The sequence below is a fragment of the Mauremys reevesii genome, unplaced genomic scaffold, assembly GCF_016161935.1.
Source record: "Mauremys reevesii isolate NIE-2019 unplaced genomic scaffold, ASM1616193v1 Contig35, whole genome shotgun sequence".
Taxonomy (NCBI): Eukaryota; Metazoa; Chordata; order Testudines; family Geoemydidae; genus Mauremys; species Mauremys reevesii.
In genome coordinates this window covers 456,611-479,236 of record NW_024100846.1, presented here as the reverse complement: position 1 = coordinate 479,236, position 22,626 = coordinate 456,611, and the positions used below count along the sequence as shown (strand labels likewise).

The window sequence follows — 22,626 nt, the reverse complement described above, 5'->3', positions numbered from 1 at the left end:
CAAAGTTAAGGTCTGTCGCACTCGATCTGAGCACTACACCCCATCTGAGCTCAAAGAGCTGAGCACGCAAGAGCGGCGGCCCGGGCGGGCAGGGGGAGGGGCCCGAGCGGAGGGGCGGAGCCGCGTGAGCAGGTATGCAGATCTGTGTGCGAGCAGAGCATCGTGGGAGCGGACGCAGGCTGCCAGGCAGGGCCCGACTTTGGCACCGGGAGCTCGGGGTGGGGAAGGGACGGTCTCCGGGGGCCGCGTCGGGGCAGCTGTCGGCAGTGGGGGCCGGTGTGGGCGAGGCCGGCGGTGGGGGCGCGGCGGTCCGCCCCGTGTGTTATAAGTGCGGGGCGAGCGAGGGCGGGCGGCGGCCGGGCAGCAGGAACTCATACTTACCTGGCAGGGGAGATACCATGATCACGAAGGTGGTTTTCCCAGGGTGAGGCTCATCCATTGCACTGCGGGTGTGCTGACCCCTGCAATTTCCCCAAATGTGGGAAACTCGACTGTATAATTTGTGGTAGTGGGGGACTGTGTTAGCGATCTCCCCTGGTGATTGGTTTGAACAACAGATGACCGATAGTGGGCTGTTTAGGCTTAGTGCACTGCAAAGCAGATTCTCAGGAAAATAGCTGTTATTCTGTGTCTTTGGGAGTGCTCTTTTCCACAGGCCCTGTACTTCTAGGTATCTTTGTCACACGTTCCTCCTTGTAAGCAAAGCTCAGCTCTGAAACTTTACTTGGGTCTCTCTGTGTTCTTGGCTTTCCCTAGTCTTTTGCAGCTGATCTGCTCTCTAGTCTGCTTTTGGGGGGCTTGGACCGGTGCCTTCCTTGGCTCTAAGGGGAGCTGCCTGCCTGCTCTGCTTCTTTCCCTGCTTGTAGCTTCTTGCCTGGCCCTTCTTCTCGGGCTCTTCCTCTTTTGACGGGAGGACGGCCTGTCCAAAACACCTGTCCCACCCGGTCTCCTCGTCCAACAGGCAGCCTCGCCCCCTGCCCTGGGGCCGCTTTGGCTTTCGCTGTCTGTTCCTGTCTCTTGGTGGCCACCCTGTCTGTGCTACGGAGACTAGGCTGTCACAACCCCATGCTGGAGGAGGGCTTTCCGTCGCTTGAGGCCCACCCACCGCCTCCCCAAATGCCCTTTAGCTACGCTGCGGGTTAGGCGGCGTGGCCGTGTCGCCCAGCAGCGGGTTTTCCCTTTTGCACACCTCTGACGGACGGAGCTGTTTTGACTTAACTGTTCAGCACGCACCGACCCTCGGGCCTGGGCTGCACGGGGAATGTAAATCGGCGCGGCTACATCAGTCCGCGCCTTGGTCGGAAGAATTCTTCCGTCGACCTAGCTCCGCCTTCGGGAGGTGGATGGCCGGCACCAACAAGGAAAACCCTCTCCAGGACCCTTCTCCGGGAACAGTGCCCTTCCGTTTGGGGAGATTATGCTGCTTTAAAAAAGAGAAATTGTTTAACTGCCTTTCTCTGAGGCAAGGTTGACTTTGTATTGCTTCCTCGTGGCTCCTTATAGCAGTTGTGTTCTGAAATCTTTAGGGTTTGACTTCATTTATGATGAAATCTTGCTGTAACTTTATTATAATTTTCAATGAGTAACTAGACCTGAGCTGTTTGGTGTGTTAGTGGAGGATTGTTTAAAACCTGGGATTCCACTTTCGGCTGCCTTTCCATTACATTTCCTCTGAAAGCGCACCCAAAGCCTCCACTTCCCACATAACTCTCTCAAACCTGCAGCCATCAGGCATACAGAAGATGCTTACAGTTTCACTCCATACGAGTCCAGTTCCTTGCTGTTTCCTGTCTAACCACTGCACACATATGGTATCCCCTCCCTACCCGGAGCTGCTTCCTGGCTTTTGCGCTCAGGACAGGAAAACGAGAATGGAGAGGTAAGCTGTGCAGGGAACTCTTCCTCAGCTCGCACTCCACCCCCCAAGGGCCTTTCGAGGTCTTCTACGGACTTCAGGTTTCATTTGATTTCCAAGGTTTATGGGCTCATTAATTAGCCATCTCTCCTAATGCAGGGATCCTACGGGTCAGACCAAAGATCGATGGCCCAAAAGAGCTAAGAAACAGAAATAAAGGTGAGAGCTAGGCGTTACATTCAGATGAGCATCCAGAATCTGACTGTGCCCTGGCATGTTCAACGCTGCCCAAAAGAAGGAGCTCGTCAGGTCCCTCTGCTAGCACCCAAATCTGGTGGCTAGTCGGTCTGCTGGGAAATAAGGAAAAGGAAAAGAATTAAAGGAGTCAGGCAATAACAAGGAAATTAAAAGGTTTGTCAAACGGGTTCTGTCTGATTGACCGTCTTCCCAGTACCCGTCCAAGTTAAAGACCTAGCCCAATATCCTGTCTGCTGACAGCAGCCAATGCCAGGTGCCCCCTACTATACTTTTTTCATACTATAGAAAAGCTTCAGCCAGTGACACCAGCTCAGGGAGCACTCTTCTGTTTTTCTCACAGCAGGCAACAGCCTTGCCGAAGCAAAGCCTTAAAAAATTGGGTACAAACTCATCAACATTCCTCTCCATGGAAATCTTTAGTAAAAGGCGAAAGATTTATACGAACTGAAGAGAAAGCAGAGTATGTAGAACACGCGGCAGAGGCGCTGCCGGGGCAACCGCCTACGCTCCCAAAAGTCAGGGTGACTACTCTCCCAGCCCACTACACCGCTAGCTTTCAGAGGAAATGGAATTGAACCGATTGGCAGCCCGAGTTGGATCATCGAAACCGGGGACACAGGGAGCAAAACCAGCCCCTCGACCAGGGACTCGCTGCACGCAATGCACTGTGGCTATGCAACTAAGATGCTCCGGCCGTCTCCGGTGCTCAAAGGAGTCTTTTCTCCGGGCTGCCTCTGCTCCTTCCCCGGCTGGGCGGAGATTGGGATGGGGCAGCTGCTCTCCTGAGACAGTCCCGCTGATGCCCAGGCGCATGGAGGACGGAGCCCGGACGAGAAGCCAGAGGGCACTTGGCCCACAGCTAAAACCCGGAGCAAACGCACACACTTTGCAAAGTAACAGGAGCCGGGATCTCGCACATGAGATTCTATCTGCCGGCCGGGGTGCGACCCCGCGTTGTACCTGCCGCTTGGTCTGCCTCTGCTGCAAAGTAGCTCGCCTCGCTCAGATCCTTGGGGTTCGCTGAGCTGCAGCTCACCTTGATACACGGGAACAGCTTCAAATCATGGAATATCAGGGTTGGAAGGGACCTCAGGAGGTCATCTAGTCCAACCCAATCCCCAACTAAATCATCCCAGCCAGGGCTTTGTCAAGGCTGACCTTAAAAACCTCTAAGGAAGGAGATTCCACCACCTCCCTAGGGAACCCATTCCAGTGCTTCACCACCCTCCTAGTGAAAAAGGGTTTTCCTAAGATCCAACCTAAACCTTCCCCACCGCAACTTGGGACCATTGCTCCTCGTTCTGTCATCTGGTGCCACTGAGAACAGTCTAGATCCATCCTCTTTGGAACCCCCTTTCAGGTAGTTGAAAGCAGCAATCAACTCCCCCCTCATTCTTCTCTTCTGCAGAGTAAACAATCCCAGTTCCCTCAGCCTCGCCTCATAAATCATGTCTTCCAGCCCCCTAATCACTTTTGTTGCCCTATGCTGGACTCTTTTCAGTTTTTCCACATCCTTCTTGCAGTGTGGGGCCCAAAACCGGACACGGTACTCCAGATGAGGCCTCATCAACGTCGAGAAGGGAACGACCACATCCCTCGATCTGCTGGCAATGCCCCTATGTATACAGTCCAAAATGCCGTTAGCCTTCTTGGCAACAAGGGCACGCTGTCGACTCATATCCAGCTTCTCTTCCACTGTAACCTCTAGGTCCTTTTCTGCAGAACTGCTGCCTAGCCATTCGGTCCCTAGTCTGGAGCAGTGCACGGATTCTTCCGTCCTAAGTGCAGGACTGGGCACTTGTCCTTGTTGAACCTCATCAGGTTTCTTTCAGCCCAATCCTCCAATTTGTCTAGGTCCTCTGTAGCCTATCCGTACCTCCAGCGTATCGACCGCTCCTCCCAGTTTAGCGTCATCTGCAAACTTGCTGAGAGTGCAGTCCACGCCATCCTCCAGATCCTTAACGAAGATATTGTACACAACCGGCCCCAGGACCGAGCCTTGGGGCACGCCGCTTGAGACCGGCTGCCAATTAGACGTGGAGCCATTGATCACTACCCGTTGAGCCCGAGGACCTAGCCAGCTTATAGTCCACCTTATAGTCCATTCATCCAGCCCAAACTTCTTGAACTTGCCGACAAGAATACTGTGGGAGACCGTATCAAAACTTTGCTAAAGTCAAGGAAGAACACATCCATTGCTTTTCCCTCATCCACAGACCCAGTTCTCTCCTCACAGAAGGCAATTAGGTTAGTCAGGCGTGACTTGCCCTTGCTGAATCCATGCTGACCGCTCCTGATCACTTGCCTCTCCTCTAAGTGCTTCAGAATTGATTCCTTGAGGACCTGCTCCATGATTTTTCCAGGGACTGAGGTGAGGCTGACTGGCCTGTAGTTCCCCAGATCCTCCTTCTTTCTTCCCTCTTTTAAAGATGGGCACTACATTAGCCTTTTCCCAGTCATTTGGGACCTCCCCCAATGGCCATGAATTTTCAAAGATAATGACCAGTGGCTCTGCAATCACACCGCCAACTCCTTTAGCACCCTCGGATGCAGCGCATCCGGCCCCATGGATTTGTGCTCATCCAGCTTTTCTAAATAGTCCCGAAGCACTTCTTTCTCCACAGAGGGCTGGTCACCTCCTCTCCATGCTGTGCTGCCCAGAGCAGCAGTCTGGGAGCTGATTTTGTTCGTGAAGACAAAATCACGAAGGAGGAGTGGGAAGCATTGAGTACATTAGCTTTTTCCACATCCTCTGTCACTAGGTCGCCTCCCTCATTCTGTAAGGGGCCCACACTTTCCTTGACTTTCTTCTTGTTGCTAACCTCCCTGAAGAAACCCTTCTTGTTGTTACTCTTAACATCTCTTGCTAGCTGCAACTCCAAGCATGAGTTGCCCTTCCTGATTTCACTCCTGCGTGCCTGAGCAATATTTTTATACTCCTCCTGGTCATTTGTCCAATCTTCCACTTCTTCAAACGGCGCTGCCTGCCAGTGCACTCAGCCTCACTTGGCAGGTAACAAAGGGATCAGTGGCCGTCCAGTTTCTGGAGAGTGGCTGACAACACCCGACCTTCTGCCCTGAGGAGAAACTGACGTGAGACAAGGCAGGAGGTCACTCTTGTATTGGACCAACTTCCGGTGGGGAGAGAGCGAGAGAAGCGAAATGCAAGCTGCACTCTTTCCCCAGCAGCAGGTGGGCCACGTCGTCTCTCTGATGGCCTGGCTTCCCGGGACGGGACCCGCTACAACTTAGATAATTTTTTACCTCAAGGTTCCCAAGACACAGACAAGGTTTTCATCTCGAGGCCAAAAGACCAAAAACATCAAGACACTTGATCACGGCCAAGCACTTGGATAGGCCAAGATTTAAAAGTTTATTAGAAAATATTTGAAAATGAACGATACAGAGAGTTGAAATGTCAGATATTGGTCATCGGGGGTGACATACAGAGTATAGGGCAATTTTAGTTTTAAATGTTTATTAGAAAATGTTTAAGAATAGATACAATTTAGATAATGCTTTCCCAGCCAGAAGGCCGAGAAGCACAGAGAGTTTGTAACATCAGTTACTGGTCATCAGGGGTGACATACAGAGTATAGGGGGATGCTAGTACTTTGGTATTGGACAGCACATAACTTATACAGTGTGCAATGTCCCCAATGTGGGGTATACTGTGGGTGAGTTCAAGATACAGTCAGCATGATACCATGATCACAAAGGTGGTTTTCCCAGGGTGAGGCTCATCTATTGCACTGCGGGTGTGCTGACCACTGTGATTTCCCCAAATGCGGGAAACTCAACTGCATAATTTGTGGTAGTGGGGGACTGCGTTCGCGCTCTCCCCTGGTGATTGGTTTGAACAACAGACGACCGATAGTGGGCTGTTTAGGCTTAGTGCACTGCAAAGCAGATTCTCAGGAAAAGAGCTGTTATTCTGGGTCTTTGGGAGTGCTCTTTTCCACAGGCCCTGTACTTCTAGGTATCTTTGTCACACGTTCCTCCTTGTAAGCAAAGCTCAGCTCTGAAACTTTACTTGGGTCTCTCTGTGTTCTTGGCTTTCCCTAGTCTTTTGCAGCTGATCTGCTCTCTAGTCTGCTTTTGGGGGGCTTGGACCAGTGCCTTCCTTGGCTCTAAGGGGAGCTGCCTGCCTGCCTGCCTGTTCTGCTTCTTTCCCTGCTTGTAGCTTCTTGCCTGGCCCTTCTTCTCGGGCTCTTCCTCCTTTGACGGGAGGACGGCCTGTCCAAAACGCCTGTCCCACCCGGTCTCCTCGTCCAACAGGCAGCCTCGCCCCCTGCCCTGGGGCCGCTGGCTTTCGCTGTCTGTTCCTGTCTCTTGGTGGCCCCCTGTCTGTGCTACAGAGACTAGGCTGTCACAACCCCATGCTGGAGGAGGGCTTTCCATCGCTTGAGGCCCACCCACCGCCTCCCCGAATGCCCTTAGCTACGCTGCGGGTTAGGGCGGCGTGGCCGTGTCACCGAGCAGCGGGTTTTCCCTTTTGCACACCTCTGACGGACGGAGCTGTTTTGACTTAACTGTTCAGCACGCACCGACCCTCGGGCCTGGGCTGCACGGGGAACGTAAATCGGCGCGGCTACATCAGTCCGCGCCTTGGTCGGAAGAATTCTTCCGTCGACCTAGCTCCCGCCTTTCGGGGAGGTGGATGGCCGGCACCAACGAGGAAAACCCTCTCCAGGACCCTTCTCCAGGAACAGTGCCCTTCCGTTTGGGGAGATTATGCTGCTTTAAAAAAGAGAAATTGTTTAACTGCCTTTCTCTGAGGCAAGGTTGACTTTGTATTGCTTCCTCGTGGCTCCTTATAGCAGTTGTGTTCTGAAATCTTTAGGGTTTGACTTCATTTATGATGAAATCTTGCTGTAACTTTATTCTAATTTTCAATGAGTAACTAGACCTGAGCTGTTTGGTGTGTTAGTGGAGGATTGTTTAAAAACCTGGGATTCCACTTTCGGCTGCCTTTCCATTACATTTCCTCTGAAAGCCACCGAAAGCCTCCACTTCCCACATAACTCTCTCAAACCTGCAGTCATCAGGCATACAGAAGATGCTTACAGTTTCACTCCATACGAGTCCAGTTCCTCGCTGTTTCCTGTCTAACCACTGCACACATATTGTATCCCCTCCCTACCCGGAGCTGCTTCCTGGCTTTTGCGCTCAGGACAGGAAAACGAGAATGGAGAGGTAAGCTGTGCAGGGAACTCTTCCTCAGCTCGCACTCCACCCCCCAAGGGCCTTTCGAGGTCTTCTACGGACTTCAGGTTTCATTTGATTTCCAAGGTTTATGGGCTCATTAATTAGCCATCTCTCCTAATGCAGGGATCCTACGGGTCAGACCAAAGATCGATGGCCCAAAAGAGCTAAGAAACAGAAATAAAGGTGAGCGCTAGGTGTTACATTCAGATGAGCATCCAGAATCTGACTGTGCCCTGGCGTGTTCAACGCTGCCGAAAAGAAAGAGCTCGTCAGGTCCCTCTGCTAGCACCCAAATCTGGTGGCTCGTCGGTCTGCTGGGAAATAAGGAAAAGGAAATGAATTAAAGGAGTCAGGCAATAACAAGGAAATGAAAAGGTTTGTCGAACGGGTTCTGTCTGATTGACCGTCTTCCCAGCTACCCGTCAAAGTTGAAGACCTAGCCCAGTATCCTGTCTGCTGACAGTGGCCAATGCCAGGTGCCCCAGAGGGAATGAACAGAACAGGGAATCATCAAGTGCTCCATCCCCTGTCGCCCATGCCCAGCTCCTGGCAAACCGGGATACCTAGCTAGGGATACCATTGGCGAAGCGCCATAGATGGACCTATCCTCCATGAATTTATCTAGTGCTTTTTTGAACCCTGTTACAGTCTTGGCCTTCGCGACATCGTCTGGCAAAGAGTTCCACAGGTTGACTGTGTGGTGCGTGAAGAAAGACTTCCTTTTGTTTGTTATAAAGCTGCTGCCTATTAATTTCATTTGGTGACCCCTAGTTCGTGTGTTATGAGAAGGAGTAAATAACTCTTCCTTATTTACTTGCTCCATGCCGGTCATGGTTTTATAGACCTCCCTCGTATCCCCCTTTAGTCGTCTCTTTTCCAAGATGAAAAGTCCCAATCTTATGAATCTCTTCTTAGACGGAAGCTGGTCCATATCCCCTCATCATCTTTGTTGTCTGTTTCTGACTCTTTCCCATTCCCATATATCTTTTTTGAGGTTGGGGCGACCGCATCAGCACGCAGTATTCAAGATGTGGGCGTACCATGGATTGATATTGAGGTGATATGATAGTTTCTGTCTTATTACCTGTCCCTTTCTTAATGATTCCCAAAGCTCCGCTGCACATTCAGTGGATTTTTTTCAGAGAACTATCCACAATGACTCCCAGATCTCTTTCTCGAGTGGTAACAGCTAATTTAGACCCCATCGTTTTATAGGGATAGTTGGGATTATGTTTGCCAATGTGCATTACTTTGCACTTATGAGCACCGATGTTCATCTTCCATTCGGTTGTCCCGTCACCCAGTTTTGTGAGATCTCTTTGTGGCTCTTGGCAGTCTGCCTGGGACTTAACTCTCTTGAGCAATTTTGTATCATCTGCAAATTTTGCCACCTCACTGTTTAGCCCTTTCCCCAGGTCATTTATGAATAAGTTGAACAGTACTGCTCCCAGTACAGACACCTGGGGATAAGAGAGGGCAGATCCTCTTCTGACACTGGCAGACCAGGTGCCAGCTCATGCCAAGGCCCCTAGGCCTTACTGAAAAGTGAAAAACGCATGGCTGGAAACTAGTCTTGCTCACCTGTTTGTTAGTGTTGTTAAAACAGGCATTAGCTTTATAAAAAAACGTGTTTAGAGTTTATGACAAGCTTGTGAGTTGCTTCATGCATTATTCTCACTTATAATAGCCGTAGCCCATGTTGTAAGGTGATATATAAGCGTTGGCACTAAACCCCGCCACCAGTCAGGAGAGAAGCATTACCAAGTGTGAAATGCCAGTTTACCAGAAGAGGTTTCATCTCCTTTCCAACAAGAGAAGGCCCTGACTGAGACCAGAACTGGGGTGGGCGGGGCACATGACTTTTGCAGGACATGCACCACCTTTGTAACTAACCTTTGCTATCTCACTTCGTAACACCACACACAGAGCACCTTTTTACCTCTAAGGACCAAAATACACTGTGAAAAAAATCTAACTGCATAAACTTATGATGAGGAACTGCAGCACCAACAACAATTTTAAAAGATTTAAAACTGTCTCTGTTTTTCCACACCAGGACCAGCACATACAAAGCCACCACCACTGCCAACAAAAATCTATTTTCACCACCCACCATGTTTTGCTGTTAGGAACCCATACCCCATATTGGTGAGTACTTTTCAGACGAGGATGACGCTCTCAGGCCTCAAATGCCAGGTACAGTTACTCTGTCCTTGATCCAAGATCAACAGGAAAATACACTGGATTACTCCTGCCCCAATAACAAAGAGACTGGAACTGAAATGGCCATTTGGACAAGCAATGCCATCATGCAATCCGGGGTGGGTGTAACCATGCAAATGACATCAGCCCCAAAAGGCCTTGACAACAGATCACCCGGTAGACTTCATACTGACCCTGTTTCAACTAGATTGTGGTAATTAGTGTTTGTCAATAGTACAGATGCCATGGTGGACTCTAGGCTCTGCTTGAGGGATCCTGGCACAGGGGCTGGGGGGAGAAAGGATTGTAGAGTCTGACCTGTGCTCTGAAGAGGAGGTAATAATGGAAGGGGGCCTTTATTGACTCCTTTTCTTCTCAGGGTTCCCTGGGCTGGAGTTCTACATTCCACAGGGCCAAATGAGAGGGTGATGCCATGTTGTTAATGATAACCAGTGTTACAGGTGAGGTTTGAACTCACAATCTCAGCATAGCTCCTTTCAGTAGTGCATGCTAACCAACTGTGCCACTGTAGCACCTGTCACTCAGTGTTTTCTGAGACCCCCTAGGCTGATAAAGCCAAGGAGTGACCCCAAAACATTCTCAGTGGGGTTGAGAGCAGGTAGCGACAAGTGTTGGTACTTGGTGGGGTGGATTCTTCTTAAGGGTTCCAGGCCCCATTTCACCCTTTTGTTCTTCCCTGTGTAATAACAGAGCTGGTTAATACTCAATGGAGAGTCTTGCTGCAGACCAACAGATCTGAAATCACTGATAACCAGCTCTAAGTACTAGTCCTGCTTTGGGACAGTGTCTCTCATGCAACAAACTGCCCAGTCTGCGCTAGCAGGGAGGCTCCCTCACTAACAGCTGAAATCAGGGAGAGCTGTGTGAAGCGCAGGGACCCAGGGGTGCCTGAACAGGGGGGAACAACACTCCAGGACTTTTAAAAATGGGAGGGCTCTGCCTTACCACTTTGTAATGACAGTAAGGGCTAATGATGGGGGGAGGGGATGGAGACCAGTGAGCTGGAGGCAGGGGCGGCTCTAGACAGTAGGCTGCCCCAAGCAGCGCGGAGCGCTGCGCCGCCCTTCCCCGGTCCCGCGGCGGGTCCCCTCGTCCCGCGGCTCCGGTTGAGCTCCCGCCGGCATGCCTGCGGCAGGTCCACCGGAGCCCGGGACCAGCGGACCTGCCGCAGTCATGCCTGCGGGAGCTCAACCGGAGCCGCGGGAAGAGGGGACCCGCCGCAGTCATGCCTGCGGCAGGTCCGCTCGTCCCTGGGCTCCGGTGGACCTGCCGCAGGCATGCCGGCGGGAGCTCCACCGAGCCAAATGCCGCCCCGGAAACGGCCGCCCAAGCGCCTGCTTGGCGCGCTGGTGTCTAGAGCCGCCCCTGGCTGGAGGAGGGGTCTTGGGGGATGAAGCAGCAAAGGAGTGGGGCCTTGGGGAGAAGGGGTGGGGTAGGGGCGTGGCCTTGAGTGGAAGGGGTGGGGCTACTGTTTGGGCTCTGGTGGCCGCTACTTTTAGGCAGGGCCACCCTGGGGGGGCAAGTGGGGCAATTTGCCCAAGGCCCTGGGCCCCGCAGGGGCCCCACAAACTCTGGCCAAGAATCCCTTCCCTGGTAGCGCTCCGGGTCTTCAGATGCACTTCTGTGGTGGGTCCTTCAGTGCTGCCAAAGACGCAGACCGAGTGAAGGACCTGCTGCTACTGAAGACTCAGACGCCGCCCAGTGAGTACAAGAGCCGCAGCAGGTGGCGCCTTTTTTTATGTCCGCTCCCCCGCTTTGCCCCAGAGCCCCGAATCCTCTGGGCGGCCCTGCTTTTAGGGAGCCTGTTCCGCTCCTGGTGGGACCACAAGACATCCCAGAGCAGAGAGGGTGGCCAGCAGAGCGGTGACAGGGGGGAACAGCAAGTGGCCGGCAATGTGGCCAGACAGCGGAGGGAGAAAGGGGCTTTCCCCCCGGGAGGTGAGAGGTGAACTCTGGGTTTTCATTGACCCAGGGCAGCAGCTGAGGGTGAGGTGCAGTGAAGGGAGGGGCACATCCACAGAGCTTCTGGGGTCTTGATTTAAGAGCCCGAGGCCAAAGGCCACTGCCCAGTGCACTGTGGGTGGGTGTTTTGCTCATAGTGTTGTGTTATGAATCCTGATTGTGGTGTTTTCCCAAGTTAATACAAGGTGATTTTCCTCCTTTTTATTAAAGTTTCTTTTCTGCACTCAGTGGTTGTGAGTGGGGAAAGTATCGCCTCTTAGAGGCACCCAGTGGCCAGGGTTAGTTTCCCCAGGTTACTGGGTGGGGGCTTAGGCACATTGTGTGTTGTATTGTTGAGGAGGAGCCCCAAGCACCCAGACAGGGAATTGTAACTTCGACCTTCAGAGTAAGAGCCAGAGGTGCTGCCAGCTGAGCTAGCCAGGCTGCCTAAACGTATTAACCCCTTTCACCACAAGAGCAAACAGTGGGTACTTCTGTGCTTCTCAGCAGCTGGGAAAAAGCCTCTTGGGGGAAATGTCTCCTGCCCCACTGCCAAAAGGAGCCCCTTGAGTGGGAACGGTCAGAGGCCCCACTTGGGGGCTGGCCCTGCTTTCCAACCACCTTGTGATGCTGGCCGCAGAACGAATGCTGGTCTGTGAGTGGCCTTTACTGGGGGTTTGGCATGGCAGGGAGCAGCCTGGCCGGGTGTCTTTGTGGCTGTCTGCTGGCCACGCATAGGCATGGTCCTGCCTTCCTCTTGCCCTGCCCTTGGTTGATCTGTGGCTTTTAAGCCTTCCCTTGGAGCTGTCAGCACCAGCCGCCTCTGCTCTAGGTGCCCAGAGGAGGAGAGGTGCTGGGCTCCAGCCTGGGACTCTTCCTCCCTCCTGCCTAGCCCTGACTATGAAGCATGGCCCTGGCCCTCCTTCCTTTAAATGCCACATGGGCAAGAGGAAGAGTGTGGCAGCTGGAGGGTCCAAAGTTGTGGGCATCAGGTGAAGCAGCGAGAAACAACCATATGGTCAAACCACAGGACTCTCTAGCCAGACTGTTAAGTTCTAGGACCCCAACCTATAGCAGCCAGCCCATTGAACCAGCCAGACCAAAGACCTATCTCCAGTGGCCCTCAGTCACCCAGCACGAGGGAAAGAATTCACTCTAGTTCACCCTGAGAGAGGGTAGCCAAGCACATTGAGCTCCAGGGCTTTGCAGCAAACTAACATACCTCCAGGAGGTCACACTGAGATTTGAACTCAGATTCCAGGATTCAGAGTCCTGAGTGCTGCCCATTACACCATGGGACCTGCTGCTATTTTATTTTCTAGACCCCTGTGACTCTCATCTGGATGGTTTGCACTCTGCACTTATTGCTTCCCACCAGCGGCTTCCTCTCGCAGGACTCTCTCTCCTCCTCCAGCGACTGTGGTCCTGCTCTACCAGATCTGTGGGTCCTGCCCTGAGACCCCACATCCCCCTGCTTTGTCTCCATTCCCTGCAGGCCACAAACATGTCAGGGGAGGCCACCCCTCCCTTCACTCGGTGCTCCCGCTCATATCGGCCAGCTGCAGCCTCATCTCCTGGATCTCGGGCAGCTGTCGCTTGATCCGGTCGTACAGTCACACGCTGACTGGCTCCCCTGCCTGGATGCTCTTGTGGAAATCCCACAGGCGACGCTGCAGGACTTGGCACCATTGGTTTCTTAAATGTTGTGGTGTTTGCCCGACTGCCACAGCAAAGCTGCCAACTCCTCCCTCACCAACTCCCACCAATCCCCCTGGTTGCCATAGAACCCTCTGATGCTTTTCCGTTCTGCCAACACCACCAGGCCTCCCCCTCTGCTCCTTTATCTTGCAAGCTCTGGATGTTCAGCTTCCAATATCCTCTGCCCTGGGTCAGGGAACTGAAATCCTGCTCAACACCAAACAGTCTAGAGGAAGGGAGCCAGTTCCTTCATAGAACTTTCCTTTCACACCTTAACTGGGGACCATACACACTAATATAGCCATAACCAGTGCTACAGAGCACAAAGCCCACCAGTAATGCCCTCCCTGGTTGGAGCTCCAGCACCTTCTGTACTCGCACCATGAATATGAAGAACAAGACTCCAACCCCATCATTCTTCACTGGCCTGGAGGACCAGAGAGATGGGCCCTTCCACCAATCACCCTCTGCTCATCTAGCTACCCTAGACTTGTTAATGTGCATTTCCTGAACACCCACCATGTCCAAGCCCAGCTGCTCCAAGGCAATGAACATCAAGTGCCTCCTCCTGGGCCCCCAAATCCCTGCCACCTTCCAAATGGCCATTTTCACAGATGCCCCTTCCCTGGTACTGCCCTTGCTCAGTTGCACAGAGGACTTTTCATCCCCAATCCCTGCCTGTCATTGCCCAGCACCCCCTCTGGCACCATTCCTGAGGGCCAGCCTGCCTCACTCTCTTCCTGCTATATTGGGTCCACCAATACCTCATGTAGGAGAGACAGCTCCCATCCCTCATTGGAAAAGGTGAGGCCAGCAGCACACAGTTTTTTATCTTCCAATTACAGAACCGAATCTCAGGGCCTCACCTTGGGGTGCAGGCACCCCTGTGCTCCCAGAAGACAAACCACCATTGTACAAAGAGGGATGAAAGGACCTGCCAAAGTCTGGGATTGAATGAACAACCTTTAGATCTTCAGCCCAATACGCTCCCAACTGAGCTACTTTGGCAGCTGTGTAGCAGTATTTTGGCCTGTTGCTTCTCTTTCCGGGAGTTTTTTGCAGCCGTTGCACACAAAAAGGACGTCATTGTGAGTGGCCCATGAAGACAAGACTCGCTTTTGCCTGCCTTGCTCAGCTTGACTTGCTGCCTCACCCTGTTCCTGCCCTAGTGCCCGGGTTGACCTGGCAGTGGAAGGGGACTGGGGGCCAGTGGCACAGGGAGGAAGTTGAGCTGGACCCAGAGCTAGACTAGACCCTGGCAGCAAGAGTCTGGCCACCACTTGCCACCCCACCCTGCTGTCCTGGCTTCCGCCACTGGGTGTCATTTTGGGAGGGAAGTGGGGCTCCTGCCTCCCTTCCCCGATTTTCACCCCGCAAAGGAGTGAGAACAGGAAAACGAACGGCTGCTCCACACCCCCACCGGAGGAACCCGGCGCCCTTAGCTGTGGGGAGTAAGAAGTGGCTGTTGGCTGACAGGGCCTGTCCCCGAGGAGCTGGAACAGCAGCTGGCGCCTCCCCCGGCTCCAGGCTGTGGGAAATGCTCATTGCCTGGCTGCATGGGCGGCTGCTGCTCCGTGCTCTGGAGAGCGTCTGTATTGCTCTGTCAACCCCATCTTCACTGAGCGAGTCTGGTAAGGTCCCAAGTGCCCCTCCGGCCTGGCAGCTGAGAGTCTGTGCAGACATCAGCCCCCCTGCCAGCCCCACAGGCAGCAGCAGCGCCAGCCCCCCAGCACCACAGGGGCACTCAATGCACTCTCTGTGGGGAAATGGGTCCCATGGAGTCGCTGACTTGGCTCCTTTCGCACTCTAGAGAGAGGAGCAGAACCAGGGCTACGGTTGATCTATAGGGCACCAGGTGAGTAGCAGACGGTTCAGGTGCTGAGAGTTTGCCTGACCTCTCAGGGACACAGTGTGAGGGGTTGTCCCAGGCATCTCTATGAAAGGAGCAGAACAGGATTTACTTGGGGTGGGAAGAGAATTGAGAGTGTCTTGGGGGGTTGTACAGAGGTATTGCCCCGGTGAGAGACTGCCTAAAACACAGGCCTCGTTGTGAGCAAGATTCCAACCTGCGCAGGGGAACCCTATTGGATTTCGACTCCAATGCCTTAATCACTCAGCCATCAGCACAGTAATGCCCTAATGCCAGAGAATCACAATGCCCAGGTGTGAAGTCATCTGAACTACAGAATTCCCACAGCAAACCTGGCTCCCAAAGCACAGGGGGGATTTGGGGTTCATTCTCTTTGCTTAGCCATGTGCAGTCGCACAGCCGGATGCGGCTGGTGGGACAGGGATACTGAATGCTCAAGGGTCAGACCTAGGAAGGTTGAAGCTTCATAAGCTTCTTGCCCTGCAGTCAGCCTGCTCAGAGAAAGGAAACTCCCGCAGAATCCGGACTGGCTGTGTATAGCGCACTTCCACCGCATTGCCCAGCACCCCAGCGACAAGCCAGAGCTGTGGTCTGGGAGTGAGAGGCACAGGCAGAGCCCTGACTTGTAGCTCAGGGCTCGGATAGCAGGAGCTGCAGGCAGGGAGTCAGGGGCACCGGCAGAGCATTTAATTGAACCGATTTAAATCTCAGGTTTGATCATTCCTGGGACTGGACCTGGCTAGGACTCTCGGGCATCACTGAAGTGTTCTTGAAATCAGGTTCCAGCTTTGTCCAGCCCCCTCCTTTTCTCAGCTGGGCTGCAGCCCCTGACGCAGCCGCCCGCCCGCCTGGCGCGGAGAGCGGGCCCAGCAAAGGCTGCAGCGGGAACCGGGCGGCACTTTGGCAAGGGCCCCTGGTGGGGCTGGCGGCCGGGCTCTCAGCGCCGAAGAACCCGGGCTGGCCAGGGGAGTGCACCAGGCAGGGGGAGGGGCCAGACTGGAGGGCTGGAGCCGCGTGAGCAAGTGTGCGAGCAGAGCATTGTGGAAGAGGAAGCAGGAGTAATCCAATGTATTTTCCCTGTTGATTTTGGATCAAGGCAGTTTTGAATCTCTTCAAATTGTTGTGAGTGCTGCAGTTGCTCACCCTAAGCTTATGCCGTTAGATCTCTTTCACGGTGTATTTTGGTCCTGAGAGGTAAAAGGTGTGTTGTTAGGGAGTGAGGTAGCAAACGTTAGTTGCAGAGATGGTGCATGTGCCACAGAAGTTGTGTGTGCCCCCCCCCCATCCCCGCTCCCGTCCAAGAGTCCAGTATTTCCATAAACCCACCCACTGACCTGTGACTAACAATCTCGCTCTCCTAACTCTTCCAGCAAAACAGGCCAAAGAAAGTGTATGCGAGCGCTGTACCACAGCCCCGTTGCTCTTTTTGGTTCCTTCCCACAGAACTTTCCTCCCATACCAGTCCAGTTCCTTGCTGTTACTTGGCTAACCACTGCATGCATGTGCTATACCGTACCCTGAGCTGATTCCCGGCTTTTGTGCTCAATATAGCCTTGCCCCTCCGTGTCTCTGTGGTGCAATGGGTCAGCGCGTGCGGCTGTTAACCGAAAAGATGGTGGTTCGAGCCCACCCAGGGACGATGCTAAGCCTGTGCTACTTCCTTGCTTGCCTGTGGGGGGGAGCCTCAAAGGTCCCATTTTGCTGCCTCTTGGCCTCAGTGCTTTCAGCTGGTGGTCCAAAGAGCAGGCTGGATGCCATTCAGAAACCCATCTGCCAGCAGCCGTGCCGGAGGCTCAGGCTTAATCCTCAAAGCCGAGCACAAAACTTTCAGCCGGGAACATTTCGCTCCCTTCCGCCTCCGCCCAGCGGCAAGGGAGAAGCGGAGGAGACACGCCGGCTCAAAGACGCCTCCTCCCACTTCCCTGTACGCTGTGCAAAGCTCTTGGCCTGCCTCATGCCTCGTCAGGAAAGCACGGCCATGCGGCCCAAGCCTGAGTCACGTCCGCAGCCTGGCCCGCCCCGCCCCGGCTGACGGCCGCGCAGAGCCACGCGAGTCAATGGCAGGTCGAGTCGGGAGCCTCGGCTCTTTCCCCTGACAGCCACACACACAGCGCTGCCTAGCGCCCCCAGAGCCTCCCTCGTGTTCTCCCGCAGCAGCTGCCTGCCGGGGTGGTGGGAAAAGGGGACCAGGAAGCACTGCAGCCTCATTCCTGGAGAGGAGGCCCTCCCCACGCCCAGGCCTGCCTCTTGCCTTCAGCCCAGGCAGCCAGAGGTGCCAGGGAGCTCCCTGGCAGGCCGCCGCTTCTCCTCAGCCACCTCTTGCCCCGGCTCTTGGGGCTCTGCTGGTCACCGGCTTGCTTGAAGGCCCAGAGGGAAAAGAAACAAGCGCACATGTAGCAGAGGATGGTTTTGATCCATCGACCTCTGGGTTATGGGCCCAGCACGCTCCCGCTGCGCCACTCTGCTACTTTTTCACACTCTCCCCCTGCCACCTAGCTGCCACTATCCGGATTAGTGCCTTACGCGCTCTCGTGCTGGCAGGCAGATGCGCAGGCTGCTAGGCAGCTGCCCTGGTCACAGGATTTTACAGCTAGCTTCTACAGGGTAAAAAGGATCTGGTTGGGGTTTGGACCCCATTGGGAGCTGGGTAGCTGAGTGCCGGAGACGGGAGCACTTCTTAAACTGTTTTCAGTTACGCTTGTGGGGGACGAGGTTCAGCCTTGGATCCATGTCTGCAGCAGGCAAGCACCTCTGGCTCAATCGCCCCCCGCCGTATTAGCAGACTAAAACGCGGAGCGAACGCACACGCCTTGCAAAGGAAGAGGAGCCGGATCTCGAACAAAAGTCAGCATTTTATTAAGATGAGGTTCAAAGAAAAAAAAAGTGTACAGTACAGAGTTTCGGCGTAGACTTTTCTGGTGCTCAGGGAACAACGTACAGCTTACCCAAGGGGTGCAAAGTTCGGTTTAAAATGGGGTGGCGTAGGGAATACATAATCTGCAATAGCCCTGACTGGGGGTAAAAAGTTAACATACAGACACTGAGTTAGGAGGAGCAGCAAAGAGTCCTGTGGCACCTTATAGACTAACAGACGTTTTGTAGCATGAGCTTTCGTGGGTGAATACCCACTTCTTCAGATGCAAGTTCACCCACGAAAAAAAGCTCATGCTGCAAAATGTCTGTTAGTCTATAAGGTGCCACAGGACTCTTTGCTGCTTCTACAGAACCAGACTAACACAGCTACCCCTCTGATACTTGAGTTAGGAGGGTATGTTGTCCATATGAGGGCTACGTTCGGGTGTGGAGTATAACGAGCGGTTACGATGATGAGGATGGATTGACCCACGTTAGGTGAGTTTTAACGTTCGGTGTTTTGGAATCTTTGCCACAGTCTAGTTGAAGCAGGGTCAGTATGAAGTCTACCCTGCCATCTGTTGGTGATCTGTCGTCAAGGCTGATGTCATTTGCATGGTTACACCCACCCCGGATTGCATGATGGGAGTGCTTGTCCAAACGGTCATTTCAGCTGCTGCGGGATCCCCGGTCTCTTTGTTATTGGGGCAGGAGTAATCCAGTGTATTTTCCTGTTGATTTTGGATCAAGGACAGAGTAACTGTACGTGGCATTTGAGGCCTGAGAGCATCACCCTCGCCTGAAAAGTACTCACCATTAAGGGGCATGGGTTCCTAACGGCAGCATGTGGAGGGAGGTAGAAATGGATGTTTGTTGGTCTCTTGCAGGTGTTGCTTATGTCCTTTCTGCTGTCCCTGGTGTGGAAAGACAGAGGCAGAGGCGGTTTTGAATCTCTTCAAATTGTTGTGAGTGCTGCAGTTGCTCACCCTAAGCTTATGCCGTTAGATCTCTTTCACGGTGTATTTTGGTCCTGAGAGGTAAAAGGTGTGTTGTTAGGGAGTGAGGTAGCAAACATTAGTTGCAGAGGTGGTGCATGTGCCACAGAAGTTGTGTGCGCCCCCCCCCTGTCCCCACTCCCATCCAAGAGTCCAGTATTTGCATAAACCCACCCACTAACCTGTGACTAACAATCTCGCTCTGCTAACTCTTCCTGCAAAACTTTTCTGCCAGGTTCTTATTCCCATCTGTATTCCTACAAATTTAAGCTTTTAAGTAGCATCAGAGTCCACCTCCTTCAGTATAACTCAATTTTTTTACTTATGTCTAATATTTTAAGTTTATGCTTTAACACATTCTTTGTAATGGGATAATAATTAATTCTATTTTTCAACTAAAGAGAAAAGAAAACCATAAAATGTGCATTTAGAGAGCTCAGAAGAATCTCAAAAATGTTAAACATATATTTATTTTCAATTTCTCTTAAATTACTATTCTTTGGAACCCATGTCCCTTGTCTAACGATTTTTATCTAGGTTCGGGTGAGTCCCGAAATCATGAACTGCTAAGTACCGTTCTACTGTCCTTGATTCATATATCCAGGATTACTACACTTTATTACTCCTGCCCTATTAAGAAAGAGTTTGGGGATCCCACAGCAGCCAAAATCACCATTTGGACAAGCACCCCCATCATGCAATGTGGGGTGGGTGTGACCATGCACATCAGCAACAAAAGGCCTTTACAACACATCACCAACAGATGGCAAGGTAGAGTTCATTCTGACCCTGCTTACACCCTCCCCCCCAGCCAAGAATTGGTGGTCCTGATAAATCACACTCCCTATTATACCAGCTCACTGGTATTGAATGCTGAAGTTATGGCTAGCAAAAGTAGCCACCCATCTCTGCCCTGTAGCATCCAGCTTAGCCCTTGTTAACACAGAAGTCAGTGGATTGTTCTCTGTCCATACCTGAAACTGAGCACCGGACAAGTAGTCTGGAAATTTCTCAGTGATGGCCCATTTCAAGGCCAAGAACTGCAGCTGGTGGATGGGATAGCGAGTTTCGCTATCAGGCAGTCCTCAGCTGGCAAAGGCTACAGATTTACATTTACCTTCCACTTCCTGGTAGGAGAGTGCTCCCAGACCCTCCAAACTGGCATCAGCATGCAGGATAAACAGTCTGTTGGGTCAGAAAGGACTAGGACTGGCACATGAATCAGGCAAATAATGATTTCCCGTAAAGCCCTGTCACATCTCTCATCCCGCCATGTCCCCAATGGAGAGGAGAGGAGCCCCTCCCCTGTCCCAGGCCAGGCACACCAGATCTTTGGGGGGAGGTGTCCATGTCCCAGCCTAGGTGTGCTGGAGCTGCTGGAGAGAGAAGTTCCTTCCTCAGCCCGAGCCCACCAGAGTTGATGTTTCAGTGGGGGAGAGGTATCTCTCACCTGGTTTTTAGATGCTCTGATGAGAGGGAGCAGGAGGAGGATTTTTCTTCTCCTTGCATTTCAAACCCTTCACCCCGCCCCCAACCATTTTCTGCTCTAGCCTGATCTCTCTCTCACGTCTCCCGGGCTGTCCTTAGCCATAGACAGCCACGTAGGGCACCGCTAGGTTTGGGGGCACGGCTCTCCTGGGAGCCTGGACAGATGGGAAGCAGTGGAGCAGGCTGCTGGATCCTAGAGAGAGCTGAATGCAGCACAGTCTGAGGGAGGGGATTGGCTGCTGGGGTCTCTGGGAAGGGGAGGGGGTAGGGGTTGGGGAAGGAGCTCACCTGTGAGTGTGACTCTTTCCCCCCGGCTGAGGTGAGGTGAGGCAGGCTCTGCGGCTCTGGAACCAGTGTCCTTTGTTGTCCCCCATAACATCCATTCTTCTCCCGCCCTGCCCCATGGAGCACCCCCTCCTTTCTCCCTCCTCCCCAGGAGCATCCCTCTCTCTCTCCTCCCTCCCCTCCGTCAGGGCTGGGTTGGGTGAGGTGCTGGGGGGTAGGTGGGGGGAGGCTGGCTACCTGCTGAGGAATGACAGTGAAAGTAACTCACTTCCTCGGCAGTGAGCCAGGATTGGAATGTCACACGGGGCTGGGCTGGGGTTAGCCAGATGTGTGAAAAATCAGGACAGGGGGTTGGGGTAGGGTGAGCAGATATCCCTATTTTATAGGGCCAGGCCCAATTTTGGGGTCTTTTTCTTATATAGGCTCCTTTTACCCCCCCACCCCCACCCCCTGTCCTGATTTTTCACACTTGCTGTCTGGTCACTCTAGGTGGGGGTAATTGGTGCCTATATAAGACAAAGCCCCAAATATCGGGACTGGCCCTATAAAATCAGGACATCTGGATCTGGTCACCCTAGCTGGGGAGCGCCTCTCCCCCGGGCTGCCAGTGATCCATCTCATCCGGGGGGAGCTGCACAGGGCAGGATGAGCTGCTGTGGCTCCATGGGTGACCTGTCCCTGAGATCAGATGCTGGGCTAACTTCACCATGGTCCGTAAGGCTGGTGGTAGTGCCCATTGGCGTGTGATTGGACCTGAGGGTTTGCTGCTGCTGTTGCCACTTTGCACCCCAAGAGGTGGATTTGGGGGTCTACTGCAGCTGTTGGACCAGCAGGCTTGGGGGTGAGCCAAGCATGAAAGCAGGACTGTGTTGCCATTTAGATTGTCATTTAACAACTTAGTTTGCCAAAAATTCTTGCTAACAATCCTGAATCCAATTTCAGTATTTAAAGAAAAAAAATCAATATCTTAGCCAAAAACAGAAAATTAAGTTGTTGACAATTATTAGTGACAGGTTTGGTTTGAGGCAGGGAGTGGGCCAGTTTTCATCAGAGAAACAAAAAATGTCGACTGACTTTCCCATAGCCTGTTACTCCTGATAAGAGCCCTCCAACAACTGTAATATGCTCATCTCCTTACTAGTGCATAAAGCAGGGGTCGGCAACCTACGGCACACACGCCAAAGGTGGCAGGTGAGCTGATTTTTGATGGTACGCAGTGGCAGGCTGAGTGGCTCAGCCCATCACTGCTCTGGGGTTCCGGCTGCTGCCCTATTGCCAGCTGGGATACCGGCCGTCGGCCCCACTCAGCACCTGCTGCTGGCCTGGGGACCCCCAAGGAACCCCAGGCTGGCAGCGTGCTGAGCAGGCCGCTGAACCACTCAACCTGCTGTCAGCCTGGGGTTCCATTCACTCAGCCGGCAGCGGGCTGAGCAGGGCCGGTGGGGGCGTTGAGTGGCTCAGTCTGCTGCCAGTCTGGGGTGCCGGCAGCACTCAGCCTGCTGCTACTCCGGGGTTCCGGCTGCCAGCCCCTTGCCAGTCAGGAGCCCAGCCGCTGGCCCCTGTCTGCCTCCTGCCAGCCTGGGTGAGCAGAATTCCAGGCTGGTAGTGGGCTGAGGGGGGTTGGCGGCCGGGATCCTGGCTGGCAGGAGTTGGTGGTCAGAACCCCAGACCAGCAGTGGGCTGAGCAGGGCCTGGGATCCTTGTCTAGGGTTCCAGCCACCAGTCCCACTCAGCCTGCTGCCGGTCTGGGGTTTCATTTACTCAGCTGGCAGCGGGCTGAGCAGGACTGGTGTCCGGGACCCCAGATAATAATAGTTTATTTATATAATATACACATAGAGAGAGACCTTCTACAAATGTTAAAATGTATTACTGGCACGAGAAACCTTAAATTACAGTGAACTTGGCACACCACTTCTGAAAGGTTGCTGACCCCTGGTATAGACTGACCA

The 22,626-nt window shown here is 53.2% G+C and overlaps 3 non-coding genes across 3 annotated transcripts; 2 read left to right on the top strand and 1 right to left on the bottom strand.

The window, feature by feature from the left end:
* The first annotated feature begins 373 nt into the window (after positions 1 to 373).
* LOC120393864 lies at positions 374 to 537 on the top strand. Its single transcript, XR_005592151.1, has one exon. It is a non-coding gene; the product is annotated as a U1 spliceosomal RNA (small nuclear RNA).
* A 1,924-nt stretch (positions 538 to 2,461) lies between these two features.
* On the bottom strand, positions 2,462 to 2,577 carry LOC120393862. Its single transcript, XR_005592149.1, has one exon. It is a non-coding gene; the product is annotated as a U5 spliceosomal RNA (small nuclear RNA).
* Positions 2,578 to 5,801: 3,224 nt separating this feature from the next.
* LOC120393865 lies at positions 5,802 to 5,959 on the top strand. The gene has a single exon (XR_005592152.1). It is a non-coding gene; the product is annotated as a U1 spliceosomal RNA (small nuclear RNA).
* Positions 5,960 to 22,626: the final 16,667 nt, after the last annotated feature.